This window comes from Dromaius novaehollandiae, chromosome Z (genome assembly GCF_036370855.1).
Source record: "Dromaius novaehollandiae isolate bDroNov1 chromosome Z, bDroNov1.hap1, whole genome shotgun sequence".
Classification (NCBI taxonomy): Eukaryota; Metazoa; Chordata; class Aves; order Casuariiformes; family Dromaiidae; genus Dromaius; species Dromaius novaehollandiae.
The window spans coordinates 52,653,294-52,668,279 of record NC_088132.1 but is presented as its reverse complement, the minus strand read 5'-3'; positions in this window follow the sequence as shown (position 1 = coordinate 52,668,279).

The following is a 14,986-nucleotide window of genomic DNA, read 5'->3' as shown; positions in this document are numbered from 1 at the left end:
ACTGCAGGGCAGACGTGCCCAAGCTTTCCTGGCTGTCCCCGCTAAGGAGGATAGGTTGCAAGTCTCCTTCAGCACTGAGTGTCCAGAGGATGCAGTGCCGAGGGGAGCCCGGAAGGATGGATGGTGTGAACATTGACTGGTTCGCCAGGAGCCCCATATAATGTGGGATTTCCCACGTGACAGCCATGAATTTGTAAATCATAGCTTAGAGGCTGTTATTCTTCTCTGTACTTTCACACTTGCAGCCAGGAGTTGGAATTAACTGCCTATTCTGACAATTTTTCTGACTGCAGTACAAAGGTCAAGGTATCTAATGCAAAATGGTTGTACTTGAGGCTGGGCAGATCAGGGAGGCCAGCTCCATGTCAAGAACCTGCTCTTCCACAAGGTTGAAAGAAGGATTGCTCTAAGCTCATGCTGCTTGTGTGCCACATGTTGCCAGTGCCCTGGTATGCCAAAAAGGAACTGGTGAATTGGTTATTGCTCCCAGCCTTGAACTCTTGGCAGTGCTGAAGTGGAGTTTGCTTGAGTGAACGGGAAATGCAGCTGCAATCATCTGATCCAGTCAGGGAACTGACTAAGAGTCTGTAAAGGGGTTCTGGATAGAGAGCACAATGAGAATTTTATGTATTTTTACAACAAAATCTGACAGCTTTGGGCTCCAGGAACTTGAAAGCTTTGTCATAGCCCTGATAATGGATGCTGAATATAATAAATATTCTAAAATCATTGGCAGGATCAGTTCAGGACACAAGAAAGGTGCTGGCTATCGTTCAGAAGTAAAACACTAATACAGGCTAGTCCTAAATGCATCATATGGTCCACAGACAACTGGATGTTCCAAGGATATTTACATTTGATCCAGCTAACCTTGCAAGCTGAAGACTAGAGCGCCATTTGAATATGTGTACAGGTAGGGAGAAGATTCTCAACTGTATTATATGCGATGGTGAAAAATTGGTCTTTCAAAATCAACGCAAGACTTTATTCACCAGTACTTTTTACATATACATATATGTGTTTCAAAAAGGTAGAGATCTGAGACTTCAGTCAGCTATGTAAAATATCTAAAATACTGATTTTTACCAAAATACCAAAAATTTTCGATGCTCATTTTCTGCAGCAAAGCTAGAGAAAAAAGAAATGAAACCAAAAGAAGGGGAGAGAAACCAGAAAGTACTACAAAGCAGTAGGAGTAATATTTATGGTGAAAAGGACAGAGGTATGGTAAGGAAAAAAATGGCTTAAGATGTGAAGAAAAAGTTAAGATTCTTCACAGTATTATATATATCTTGAAAGGTAGTGGGAGAAAAGAGGAGACAGGGAAAAAATAGAGTACAGAACAAAAGACATGGAGAAAGAGAACAACTAGATCAGATACAGATACTTCTTACTAAGAGCACTGCTTTTAGCTGCAGAATATCACAACATAATCTTTATTGGGTCCTTTTGTGGAGTAATGTACTAGCTTTTATGAGGATCTGGCACAGAATGAGCACAACCTGGAGTACCTTAAGTTATAGGAAACCCCAGAAATGAAAATGACTTTTTTTCTTGTGGACAATCATGTAGCAAGAGGGCTTGTTGCCCTGCATAAAAGCTATGTGTGACATGGCATGCTAGAGGCCATCGCACTACAGTGCTGGCAAAGGCAAAGCGTACGCTCCAATTCCACTAAGTCTCAGCTGCCCTTAACTGTCTTCCAGGGACTACCATGGCCTGTTGGCTTCAGCAGATCCCCAATCCCATCGATGTTACATAAGTTTTATCTCATAATACGATCACAGTCTCTCCTACATTTATGTTTTTGTTACAGTAATGGATAACTATAAAACACAACTTTCTGCTTTTTTAAGCTTCTTGAAAGTGCCATGAAGTATGCTGATATTGAAAAGAAAGTCTCTTGTTCCCAATGCGTATCACTGTTCAGTTTTCATCTCTGGTAGCTATAAAACCATGTAATTTATCAACATCAAATAATAATACAGTTAGTACAAAAAAAGAAAGTAAGAAATCACTTATGTTATACCAAATGAAATCAATCTTGGTGAGTTTTCACAGAAATATGTGAGAAGAAATGTTCCTCTACAGATTCTTCTAGTCTCTACTCCTACGTAATGTCAGGATTGATTTCATTATCATTAAATCATATCCCATAACTTGATGTATAGTCTCCATGAATATCTCTGTGAAGGTGATTTAACAACTTGTCTTGGTTGCTTGTCCCATTGCTTCACCCATCATACAGTTCTCTCCAATATTTTGCATATTTTCCCTGTTGCTGCTTACATTTTTGATAATTATTCAGTTTCCTTCAAATAACGAAACCAGTGACATTCATATCTAGTTATTATTCAGCGTCTTTTTTCTAGACAGTGCATACCTAGTTTTCAGAACGAACTTTCCACTGATCTTACTTTGCAATCCTTTTGTCATTCTGACATCCTTTTTCATTATTGTTTAAAAGACCAAGTTTAAAAATGACTAGGGTCCTGATACACGTGCTGTTCCTGCTACAGATAGAATGCTCCTGTTTCCTGATCAGAAATTAAAAATTCAAGTCTACTTGAAAAGTTCATACAGGAATAATGAGAACTTTGGCAAAAAGCAATTAATAAACTTTTTCAGAGTAACAACGATCTCAGCTTCTCTTTCAGTTTAATCTGTAACAGCCTACAAGTTCATACTTACTCCCTTTAGGTTCTTCAGTAGTCTCTTGCTCCCCCCAAATAACCATTACATTGCCAATTAAGTTATGAAAGCAGCATTTCATAGCCTCTCTGCTTTGGCAGCCAAATTCTAAGTATTCCTGCACATGTATTTGAAATAAGTGAGATAATTAGATGCTTCAAGTTGAACATGCGAACATGATGTTTGCATGGTCAGTAGTTAAAATGCTTTCTGGTTCTGGCATTCTGAAATGTGGAAGATGCTTTTCCTAAACTATGTAAGAAGTATTTTTAGCATCTGCATAGTCATAATTTGCCTTTTTAATTTTTTTTTTATATTTAAATACAACAATTGAACTTTAATGTGAAATCTGTTGGTAGAACAAGATACAATCCGATTTTCAAGAACCGTAGATAACCAGATACCAAAGATACCAAAAGAAGTACACTTCTGTTTGTGCACCTAATCCTAGTGCTTCCATAAGCAAATTAGATAATCACAGGAATTGCATACTTGAATATTATCAGTCAATTTATTGAGGGAGCATGTGTCATCTCACATCATCACTGTATAAAAGGGATTATAATAGTAGGAATGACCATTTCTGAAAAGGAAAAGAGCAATAGAGAGGTTAAAACAGAGTTTTTTAAAAATGTCCATTGACTTTATGTTTTTCACTTCTCAGAATCTGTATTTATATGAGATATGAGTATAATTTTAGAGGTATCCAATAATCACAGACTGTATTGACTTTAGCTGGTATCCTGTAATATTAAGAATTCTTAAGTTTAGGCTGAAAGTAGAGACAGGCATATTTAGATAACATAATTGAAAATGTGATCATGCAATATTCAGTCAGGCTTCCATGCAAGTCTGTTACAAAGCTATATGTCGAACCAAGAACTCCCAATTTCTAGTTTTGTGCTTTCACTATAGCACTCTTCAGAACCTGTTTATCTACAGCACCATTTCAATATAAATTGTCCCTTAATTCAAGCAGTTAATAAAAAGTAGAAATGATGCAGTGTGATTGCAGTTTTGTGCAAGTAACAAAATCTAAGAATTACATAAATGAGAAAGATAATACAACAACTGGAAGTTGTTTCAGAAACTTAAATCTAAAGCTCAAAAATACAGCAACTTAATTGTGAAATGCAGATCTGCTTGCTGGGCAAAGTGTCCACAGGCAGGAGAATTAGAAATACAGTGTTATTATTCATAAGTAGCTGTATAAGTTACTAATCAGTTGCTCTGTCCAATCAAATGTAAACGTTTGCAGACTATAAATATGTTTTGCATCACATGTGCTGGTATATTTGTTCAGAATCAAAAGAAGTAGTGAAATAACAGAACAAAACTTGTGAGATAATAAAAACAATCCAGTTGCCCAGGCTTTTGAAAATGCGCTCAGCAATTACTGAGAAAAATTACCTGAAGGTATGAATAGCATCCACCATCTTGGGCTAAAGCTATTTTGGCTCAGAGAGCAAGAATCCATTGCTAAACTTGAGCAAGAATACATGACAGTAAATGGAGCATAACTAACTTGCTTGTATCAAAAAGTGCCACAGAGATATTCCTCCTGATGTAGCATCTGAACAGTGCCAAGTGTTCTTAAGGATGAAGTTTCACCCATATCCATTTATTGGAAGATAAGAGTTTCCATGAGAACAGTTTTGGTGAAAAGTGTGTGATGGGAGGTGACAGATTTGAAGTTTGCATGGAGAGAGAGGTATGGATTGATGATAGAGGAGGCTCAGAAATGTGCGTACCACCTGCTGAGCAAACATATGTGCTCATCATAGGATGTAGTGTGGACCCCTTACGGTGCTTTCCTCTTTGATGGACAATCTTCCCCAAGGATTCCAGAACTCAGTTATATTGCATGGAGAAGCAATATAAAAGCTTCCTTCTTTGGGAAGAAGTTTAGGAAGAGAATAAATGGTAATGCTAAAATGATAATGAGACATACTGGCACCCCTGGAATAGCATTTCTTCCTCTCTCTTCCTCTGGTTTCTTCCAGCTTTGTAATTCTTTGCCTTCCTGGATTCTTTTTAGCTTCTGACTCAGACCTTTAGCCCTTCAAAACGCCAGCTGGTTGAGTTCAGTCACGTTTGCACGTTTGAGGTCTCCTCACAAGTGCTTTTACTATGACTCCATATTCCACCCCTTTCCCAGTGTGGTTCATACTCACAAGCCAAATCTGCCTGATTTTTTTGTTAGTGTCATAACATTTTTGCCTCAAGGGAAGTTGGGTGAAATGGACCTGTGACATGGGACTCAAAAATAGCTGATGTCTTTCTAGTATTTTGAAAATATTCCGTCCCTACTAGATACTAGGAGTGAGTGAGTAACCCATTATTTAAATTCAGAATAAAACTTCCATTGCCTTCAGCATGAGCCAGAGAGGTTCCTACTGTCTCTTTATAATACTTTCTCACACTCAGGTCACAAGAATCTTGAAAACAACTCTTATGCATTTTTCCAGTCTTCATTACAGTTAGATTCACATGTAGCTCTGCTCTTGTTGGTACTGTTGTTGCCATAGTTATGTCCTCAACAGGAGCTTTTTTTTTTTTTTTGTAATGTGTGAGAAAAAGATAAAATTGTTTTTGCTTAGGCCTGTAGAGAATGAAGAGTTGGGATGAAGAAATGTACTATGTGGTTTCCTTTTCCTCATTTGTTTATGGAATGTTTGGAAGAGGAGAAGGTTTTTCAGTATCTTTGCCTAAAAATTTACTTTCTCTGTTCAAATCATAATAAAATGTACAATGCCACAATAAAAGTTGTAACTTAAATCCAAACAATTAGTCAGAATTATGTTCCTGTCAACTTCCATGAAGGACGAATTATGGTTTCTAACGTATAATCCAGTAAACTGGGAAATAGAAATTAGGACCTGTGTTGCTGACTCACCATCTGACATGGGACACATGATTTCTCTTCAGGTTTCCCATATTTCAGTTGAGGATGATGCTAATTAACCTACTATTTTTTTTAACAACTGCAAAAGAAAAGTGCTGTATAATGGCCTCTGAATGTTAAAGAATTATGTTTATACTCTAAAGGAGATATAAACCATACTTATTATATGTAGTGCACACTGCAGTATTTTCACTATCATAAATCAAACATGGGAAAAATGCAGAAAAGTTAGTGTCACATATATTCTAAAACTGTGGAAGAGCTCAGAGGAGCTGCATTTCCCCAAATAATACAGGAAAATTTATTCAAGATTGTGTGAATGGTGAAAAAACAGAGCTAACCTGTGATATAATGATAAAATTATTTTCCTGGGTTTTAAAAATAGTCCATTTAAATTTTTATAAGGTCAAAAAATCAGGGTTTTTGAAGATATTGCCAAGGAAAATTGCCTTCAAGTACATATGGTTTTAAACTGTTGTCATTCAGTGTATTTTCCTCATCTCGGGTTCTTTACAGGTGCCTAACATTTTTGAATCCAGGGGTCTAATGCTGTTTCCATTCAAATCAGTGGCCCAATTCTTAGTAATTTTAGAAAGAGACAATTCAGTTTTCCCATAATTCATTTGAGAATAAGGCTAATTAACTTCCTATTAAGCCTAAGTGCAGACACCAACTGTTCTTATGTAGCAAGATGGTAATACATTCAAAGGAAGAAGGAGTTAAAGTTGTTGATGTTCTTGGAGAGGGTTAGAAGCCTGAGAGGGGAAAACACAACTCAAAAATTTATTACCACATCCTGTATTAAAGTGATTTTAATATTTGCTATATTTAATGTTACTGAGAATTTGTCAGTAGTCCTAAATTTAATGTTTGAAATACTATGTTTTAGTCCTCACTCTGTTGAATATATGAATATAGTATCGTAGTGACTTCTACTTGACTTTACTTTATTTGACTATTAATTGTCTTAATACTGAAATACTAGTTAGAACTAAATTCTTACCTCTCTTGCTTATGCTAAGTTGTACTTTATTTTTGATTTCGTCTCACTGTCACATTATTTTGGAGAAGGAGCACTATTCTGTATTACTGTAGCAAAATATGCTGGTCATTCAAACCAGTACAAAAATATATATGAACGTAGCTATAATTCACTTACATTGCATATGCAATATAAGGACATAAGCATTAGAATTCTGGGCTGAAGCACAGGCTTTAAATAAGAGAAAAGGGACCAGAAGCAACATTTTGAAATTCCTGATGTCTGCATCTTTTACATCTCAAAGAAAGTCTTTTGCATATGGTCTCAAAGAAATCAAAAATCAAGGGAGCAAAAATTAAATATGCTAAGGCCGACATGTTTGTTTATTTTTAAATTAAGGGCATCACTTTCGTTCCCCGAATGAATTCACTGAATTCCTTCTGGCTAATCAGAATTGCATACTCCTTTTGATACAGTGCAGAATATCTGTTGAAGTCAGTGGAAGCTTTACCTAAAGACCAAGGGCCAAAGTTGACTTTTATGTATTGAAGTAGTTGATATTTTTGCCATTCTTCACTGACATGTCCTGAATCATTCATCGAGAAAATATGGCTGCTGCCATCCCTTGTTTCTTGATTTTACTTCTCAGTTTCTCTCTTCTGCTTCCTGACTTTGCCTTGATACTTCTTGACATTTCTTTTTCATTTCTTCACAACTCCATTCCTCCTGCCCACTTCACTCCCAACATATCATCTGATATGGATATAATTAAATTATTGATGCTGATGCTGAAAAGTCATCACTGGATTTCTGAACTGATGGTACCCTGAAATTAGATGAGTCTGAGGGTTTGCACCACTGAGCCATAGACTGAAACCATCTTCATATTCAGAAAGCACTGTTGCTGCATGTTTGCCAGGATTTCTTTGCAACCAAGTGTGTTTGAAATTTATGTCAAAAATGAGAGAGCTTAGATACTGCAGAATAAGGAAATACCCTGAAGGCCACATAAATACATCCAATAGGCCACTTCCAGCCTAAAGGCTATATGTTGGACACCTCTGATTTAGTTTTTTCCACTTTGGAAACATTTTCTTTAAGGTTTATGATCAGCCAAGATAGAGCGTGTTGATCAGTAATTCTATGTGTTTAATTAGCACAGACAGATACTACTTTTGTAAATAAATCTGAGCTACAACATGAGATCGAGTTCTGGATCTTAGCTTTACCGGTATATACAGTGTTCAGAGCTGAGGCTTTCATACACTTTAATATAAGGAGAAAAGATTGTTGCAAAGGTAAGTTTTGATGCGAACTCCCCCAAATTTTATGAGTGTTTGCCACGAAAGTTCTTTCTGAAGTCTTATTTCAAATTGTTGTGTAATTGCACAGGGCTCTAAGACATGATCGGAAAAGAAAAGGACAGGTTACTTTTACTAAAGATCGATTTTGTTGATGCTGTGGGTACAGCCTGCAGACAACCATAGGCTCTTTTTCCAGTCCTAAGGTATAAAAAACCCTGCAAAATTAAACTTAGAATTACTTTATGTGATTGTTTTATGTGCTTTTTGTCATGGCATACTAAGAGCACTTCATATTTGAGTACCCAGTATATGAAAGGGTAGTGTGCCAATTTCATCCTTGTCCCTGTCCTTATGCCATGCTGTGATGTTGTCTCTCTAAGAGGTAATGATAATGAAAAGTGAGATAGACACACCGCACACACGGATTACTGAGGAAGTGGTTACCCTAGCAACAATGACCATGTGAAAGCAGACAAAGCTACTTCTGCACTGGTCATGTGAGCTTTTGCCCTCTGGTCTAAATACCACAGGTAAAAGAACTGGATGCTACGCATCTGATTCTGAATCTTTAGTACCTGCTGGAATTAGAGCAAACCAGAAGAGTTGGAAGCATCTGAAAGTGACAGATGGGCCTTAGACTTCATATATTAATAGAAGTGCTCAGAAAGGTTCTCTTTTTCTTATTAGAGAGTCACAGCCTTCATTATTCGGTGGAGACAAACTGGACTGAGAGACAAGTTTGAGCATTCATTATCTCTCCCAGAGCTGGTGACAGAGACATGACCAGTAGCAGTTTTGAATTTATTATGAAGGACAGTGATCCTTTTTATCTTTAAATAAATGAAATAGAATAATGTGGGGATGGAACATTCTTTCCAAAGCTGATAGTGGACAAGACCATCAGAATCGAAACTCCTTTCCTATATGAAAATAAATATATGAGGGAATATTCTTATAGTTCAACTAATTTAACTGCCTTATGGTATTTACTCATTTTGCATTGTTCCTTAATAAGAAATAATCTGTTTGTAGTGTTGGAGCTGCATAATGTCTATGCAAAGCTCCTAAATGAAAATAAACTTCTAAGTTGAAAATGTTTTTATATTTGTGGTTTTATATCTCATCTTAGCCAGAAACCTTCACTGAGAGACAAATCCTGACCTGTCCTGAGTAGTTTGTGTAGTTATTTGAAAGACTGGATAGTAAAGAAAGATCCCCATTTCCAACTACAGCCATAATTTCGCCTAGCGCTTTATGGATGGCTTGTTTGCTTATTTGGCTTGCTTCCTTCTCCCTCCTTCTCTTGCATCTCCTTTGTTAAAGGGCAGTCATTTTTGCAAAGAAGAAAGGAGATGAAATGACTTTCTTTCCACACCACCCTTTCATTGGAAATAAGATGCTTATCAACCATTTGTCTTTTTTTTTTCCTCTGAAGATGAAGAAAAGGGAATATGAAATAAAGAAGATTTGTAAAATTCTGGTCAAGAAATGAAGAGATTTATTCACTCCCAACAGCTTATGGTCTTTCAACTATGAAGGAGCAGATCTTTCCTTCTTTTCTCCACCTTTGCTGTAAGAATGTTTTAACTAGGATATTCTCCCTATCTCGCTTGTTCCTAGTGCCTGAAGAATGAATACTTTTCAAAGCAATGAAAAGTCCCACATGCCAATGCCATGTGCCATCTGCATCATCAAACCAACATTTCCCATCAACTTCATGGTCTACAGTATCCCGAAAGTAGTTTTTCGTTAGAATTCATTAGTATTCTGAAGTAGCTCTTCACTGAGTTCAGTGCTCTGTAGCACTGTGCTTTCTTCCACGTAACTGCTTTATTGCATTAGATTGGACAAGAAAACGTTTTCTTCTTTCTTGTCTGTAGGATATGCTAAAATGAAGGAACTGGATCACTGTTAAGTTAAAATGCCTGAGCCAGACTAAGTACAAGAAATAATTATAACATGAAGGAATCTGATGGAGGTTGGCAAATGCTTTTATAGTTTCTTTGTGAGGATATAAAGAAAATAAGTGAGGAATCTGAAAAATACGTGTTTCAAAATGGTCAGGCAAATCAGATGAAATGCAATGTAGAGTTCTGTAGCAGTCTGTTCTGTGTCTAGTGCTCTTCAGTACTGTGACCTGGATGGTGTAGTATGAGTGCAAATGTTACCTTTGCATTAAATGGCAGTGTGGGAAAGTCTGCAAATACCTTGGAAAACAGGATTATGTTTAAACTTTTTTTGAGAAAATTATCTGAAAGTGCAGAATACAGTTATGCAGGGTCAGCTGCACAAATACAGCATGAGAAGCATCTGACTAAGAAGCTATCCCTTGGAAAAACTGAATATGAACCATTCTTAGGCTGTTGCATATGTTGTGTAAATTCTGAATATTGTCCTTTTGTTCTGCCTACCACATGTAAGGCTGGACCACTGTTCCCAGGTTTAGGCACTTCTAGAATAATGTGTTCCAATTTAAGTGTCTAAAAGAAAGAAACAAGAAAGATTAAAATTCTGATTGATAGACTTACAAAGATTGGAGTTCTGTAGAGTAAAGAAGAGAAAAGAACTCTGAGGAGGAAAATCTGTCATAGACAGCAAGCCATCTATGTCTCTGAAGGACAGGACAAGGTGTATTGGTTTACAACTGTAGAAAGGAAAATTCAGTTTAGATTGAGGATTAAAGTTGAGGATTGCTGAAGAAGAGATGTTTCCATCACTAGGCCTCTGTCACAAAAGCCACAGATTGAGTTCATTTACCTTGGGCAGTGAGGCAGATTAGGTGAACTCTTAAAATTTTCTCTAGCCCTATAGTTTTGTGGTCATACTCATTGCCATGTAACTAAGATCATATGCTATTTTCTTGCGTGCATGCTAGAAAGGAAATTTTCTACTAAGCTTAGAATTTAAGAATATTTTTCTGCACACTTTGCATCAGAGCATGCAGTGTATGAATGCTGCATTCTTGATTTTTTTGTAGTAATTTTTGCAAGTTATGAAATGAGATATGTTCCATTATTGGAATATACTACACATTTCATCTATAGGCGTAACATACTTTCCTCCTTATGATGGCAATCACAGTCATTTGATTCTGGCATATTGGGCTCTGAGTTTTCTGGGATGCTTAATGAAAATTCTGAACCAAAATATATATTCAAACATAATTCAGACTTGGGTTTATGTCAGATCGTAATTCAAGGTTTGTGATTTACTTCTGTGATAACCCTAGAATTCTAAACTAGTCCTGAAATGAAAAAAATATCAAAATGATCATCAAAATACGCTTTATTCAGGGATTTAAAAATAAAGATATATTAATGGCGTTTGATTTCAAAGCTCACAACAGACATACTATGTTTGAAATTATGATTCCTTTATATGTATGCCAAAGAGGAAGGTTGGATCTAAAAAACTCCTTTAGATAAACAAGTTGAACTTAAGTAAAGTATTCCTTTAAAATATTTAGGGAGATATGCATATAATCCACTTGCCTGTCTGTGGTCTTCTGTTTCATAGCTGTGTGTAGAAAATGAGATGACAGATTCTTCCAGCAATAAGAGATAGTCACATAATAACTCTTAAGCATGTAATTCATGGCTACTTATTTATAGGGAGAAAAGTGCCACCTATAGGAGAATTTTTCCCAATATAAGCAGGTGTTAGACCAATAAAATTTTCTTCCATTCCTTCAAAAATAACACCAGACCTCATCAGTAAGTTCTAGATACGCATTACCACTTCTGGTAAGAGACTTTTATGAGTTTTGTGACTACAAAGCATCATTTATCAAAATACTGTGGTATGTTTCAAAAGCAACTTGAAAGAGATTGTAAAAAGGGCTCCAAAGGGAAGAATATTACGAGTATCACACTGAAGCTACCCTAAAACCTGTAAGAATGTTGACCCATTCTTTATATGAGATGATTTAATTGGTAGCGCCAGTAGTGCTTCATCTCAATTATGGTTCAGAACCAGTCCTCATTTTGTTTACAAAAAAAGAAAAATCCTGTTGTTGCATCAAATGGTAGAAACAGCAGGAATACAGAACTATTTACAATGGCACGGCATTCTCAATGCTACTAGTGTAGACACTGTGGTACTAGTGTAAAGGGAAAATGATGATGACAGAGAACTTGCACTTTTTGAAGATCTTTTTGTTCTCACAATAATGTGCTGTTCTTTTCTCTGAAGAAAAATGAACTATATCATTCACAAGATTCTGTCACTTTTCAGTCTGCTACTGCATATATTATTTTCAATAAATTTGAATATAAAACTCTCTTGAGTTTATTCTTGCTTTGTTTTATTTTTAAAGTAATAAATACTTCTGAGAAGTGAGCAGTGCCATCAAATCCAAAAGGACGAGATCTGGAGCTGGATTTATGCATGGAGGAGTCTCTTTGAACCCATTATTCCATGAATGCTTTTGGCTTTTATCTTGAAGATTCATCTTCTGAAATACTTTTTCGCTTATTGGGTACTGAGTTTCAGTTAAACCAGCTGTGAGTTACACGGGCATTCTAGATTAAAATCCAGTTTCTCAGTGCAAGTATCTGGACCATTTAAGTTTATTCTAGCTGGAAATTCAAGGCATAAGGCAGGGAACCTACATCCCACCAGCTTCTGTTGACTGCTAGAATTTATAAGCACGCAGCAAATACAGGTCTCCAAATCACCCCTATTGAAGTTCCTTTCCTTTTAAGAAAAAAAAGGCACTGTTATTTTGAGGTGTGTCCAGGGATATATTTCACAGTTTATTTTTCCTCCCATCATGTAATGAATTAAATTATTGAAGCAGAGAAATGACAACCAACTGATTTTTTTTTTCTCCCACACCTTCCTGATTTAAAGCTGTAAATTCAAGAAGGTGACAAAAATGTGACCAAGGCTGCAAAATGTGGACCATTCTTTTAGCAGTGCAAACCAATTAAGCTGGAGTAGTTTAGTTACTTAGATATTTTCTCAGTAAACATAATATAGAAAGAATAGATAAAGAGAGGCAAAGAGAGAGGCAGGAACCCTAACCAGTCTATCGTAATTGTTCTTTTTAAATGCAGCTCAGCCATTGCACATATGTAAAACAGAGTTTTGGAGAGCAGAACAACATCAGTGCCTTGTTACCAGGGATAACTATAAAATGCCACAAAAATACTTAGTCTCTGAGTGCTGGGAGCATCTTCTCTGTCCATAACTGTCATCTACTGTTCATAACATGCCATTAGGAGCAGTTATTTTATTAGCTGAAGTACTGTACAGTTTGTGTGCACTGCATGCTGAGAGCACCCAATAATGAAATATCTAAATGTAGCCTGGCAGGCAGTTTCTTTGCTGTTATAGAGGTTACAGAAATAAGACTTCTGTTCCTCTGTATTACAGATTCTATGGAATATCACTACAGAGACTACCTAAAATCTCTGAATAATTGCCACCATATGTGTCCATGCAGCAGTTCTGATTCTTAAGATGTTATACTATATTCATTTTCCTCTCTTTTGTAAACAAACTTAAATGGTTTTTTTTTTAGTGAGTGGGTATATTTAATTATTTTTAAAGTTTTTGCACATTATATAACATCTTTTATCTGAGGATTTCAGAATGCCTCTCAAAAAATTATTTAGGGCTCCATCACTATGCTGAGCCATCCGGGAACTTTAAATTTGTCACTCCATGATGCTTTGGCAGAATAGGATTCGCTGCACAAAGACCCTAGGCATTAACAAGGACAGGATATAGTCTTTTTCCACATATAAAGCCAAATAACTGAAGTTTATGATAAATGCTCATGGGTGAATTTTCTTCAGTGGACAGGGCCAGATACAAAGGAGTGATACAGCCTGTAATACCACAGCCCTCTAGCATGACCAACAAAAGGAGGTAATGTATTCTGAAGTGGTGATTTGTGGTTTAAGGCCATTGGCTTGGGTAACAACTTTGTGTGGCCGTTAGGAAAAAAGCTCTAAGTGGAAATTAATACTCTGTCCTAGGAAGATAGTACTGAAGATCATGACTGATTTAGCTGAGCATGCTGCCCCATTCACCACTATCATTTAAGCTTATTCATAAGTTGCAGGTTCCATCTTAAACCTTGATAGATTGTTTGGACCCAGTACTCCTGTGGAATGGAAGGTTGTCCTAGAATCTGTTGTCCTAAAGGTTAGTAACCTACTTTTCAATCTTCTTTTGTTCATTGCCAGTTTAAGAACATTCGGTTTTGTAGCAGCGTAGTTCATTAACTTATACAGATTTTCACCTTTCCCCTTAGCCCACAGTTTGTCTGGCTATGCACTTTTAGTTTTCTGTAAGACATACTCTGTTTCTCAGGCCATCCAAATATACTTTCTCTTCACTAGGTCCAGTCTGAGTTCCTTTCCTTTGATCAGAAATGTATGTGAGATCCTGGTTAACATCTTAGCATAGCTCTGGATAATGGCATTAACACTTCCCTCTCTCTGCTGAAAGACGTGTTCCTACTACATACTTAGATTGTTTTTAATGTCATGCCTTCATTAGATCACAGTCATCCTACAATCAAGAAATGGCCTCAAGTGTTGTTTTTTGGATTTTGTTTTTCCCTCTTGTCATTTTCAATGTGGATTCAAAGTTCGTAGCACAAATTCTGATTAATAGGTAAACACATGACTTTGTACTTCTAACTATAAAATAACATCTTTGCTCTCTTATTCTGTCCTTCAAGATCATCTGGTTTTACCTGCATGATATTCTGAACCTTTTCAACCTCGATAATGCAGCATCATCTAACTTACCTGCTACGTTAGGAAGCATGGTTTTCTCAGGCAAAGCTTATCCTCCAGGAGGTGTTTCGAAGATGTGAGCTGGAATCCCACTCTGGACCATCTTCTCAAAAATGCTCTCTTTACCTTCATTGACTGTAGAGGCGTGTTAAATTGTTTTGATTGTTATGCTGAATGATGTCGAATAGTCTGCTTCACATTGGAAACCTGTGTCCCTAGCAGGTGTATATGACATACTCTGATTTTTTTTGACAAGGTCACTAATGGAAATATTAGAAGAGATTAGCCCCAAGGAAATCCACTAATAAATTCCCATCTGTTTGACACCTTTTTGTTACTGAACTATTGTCCA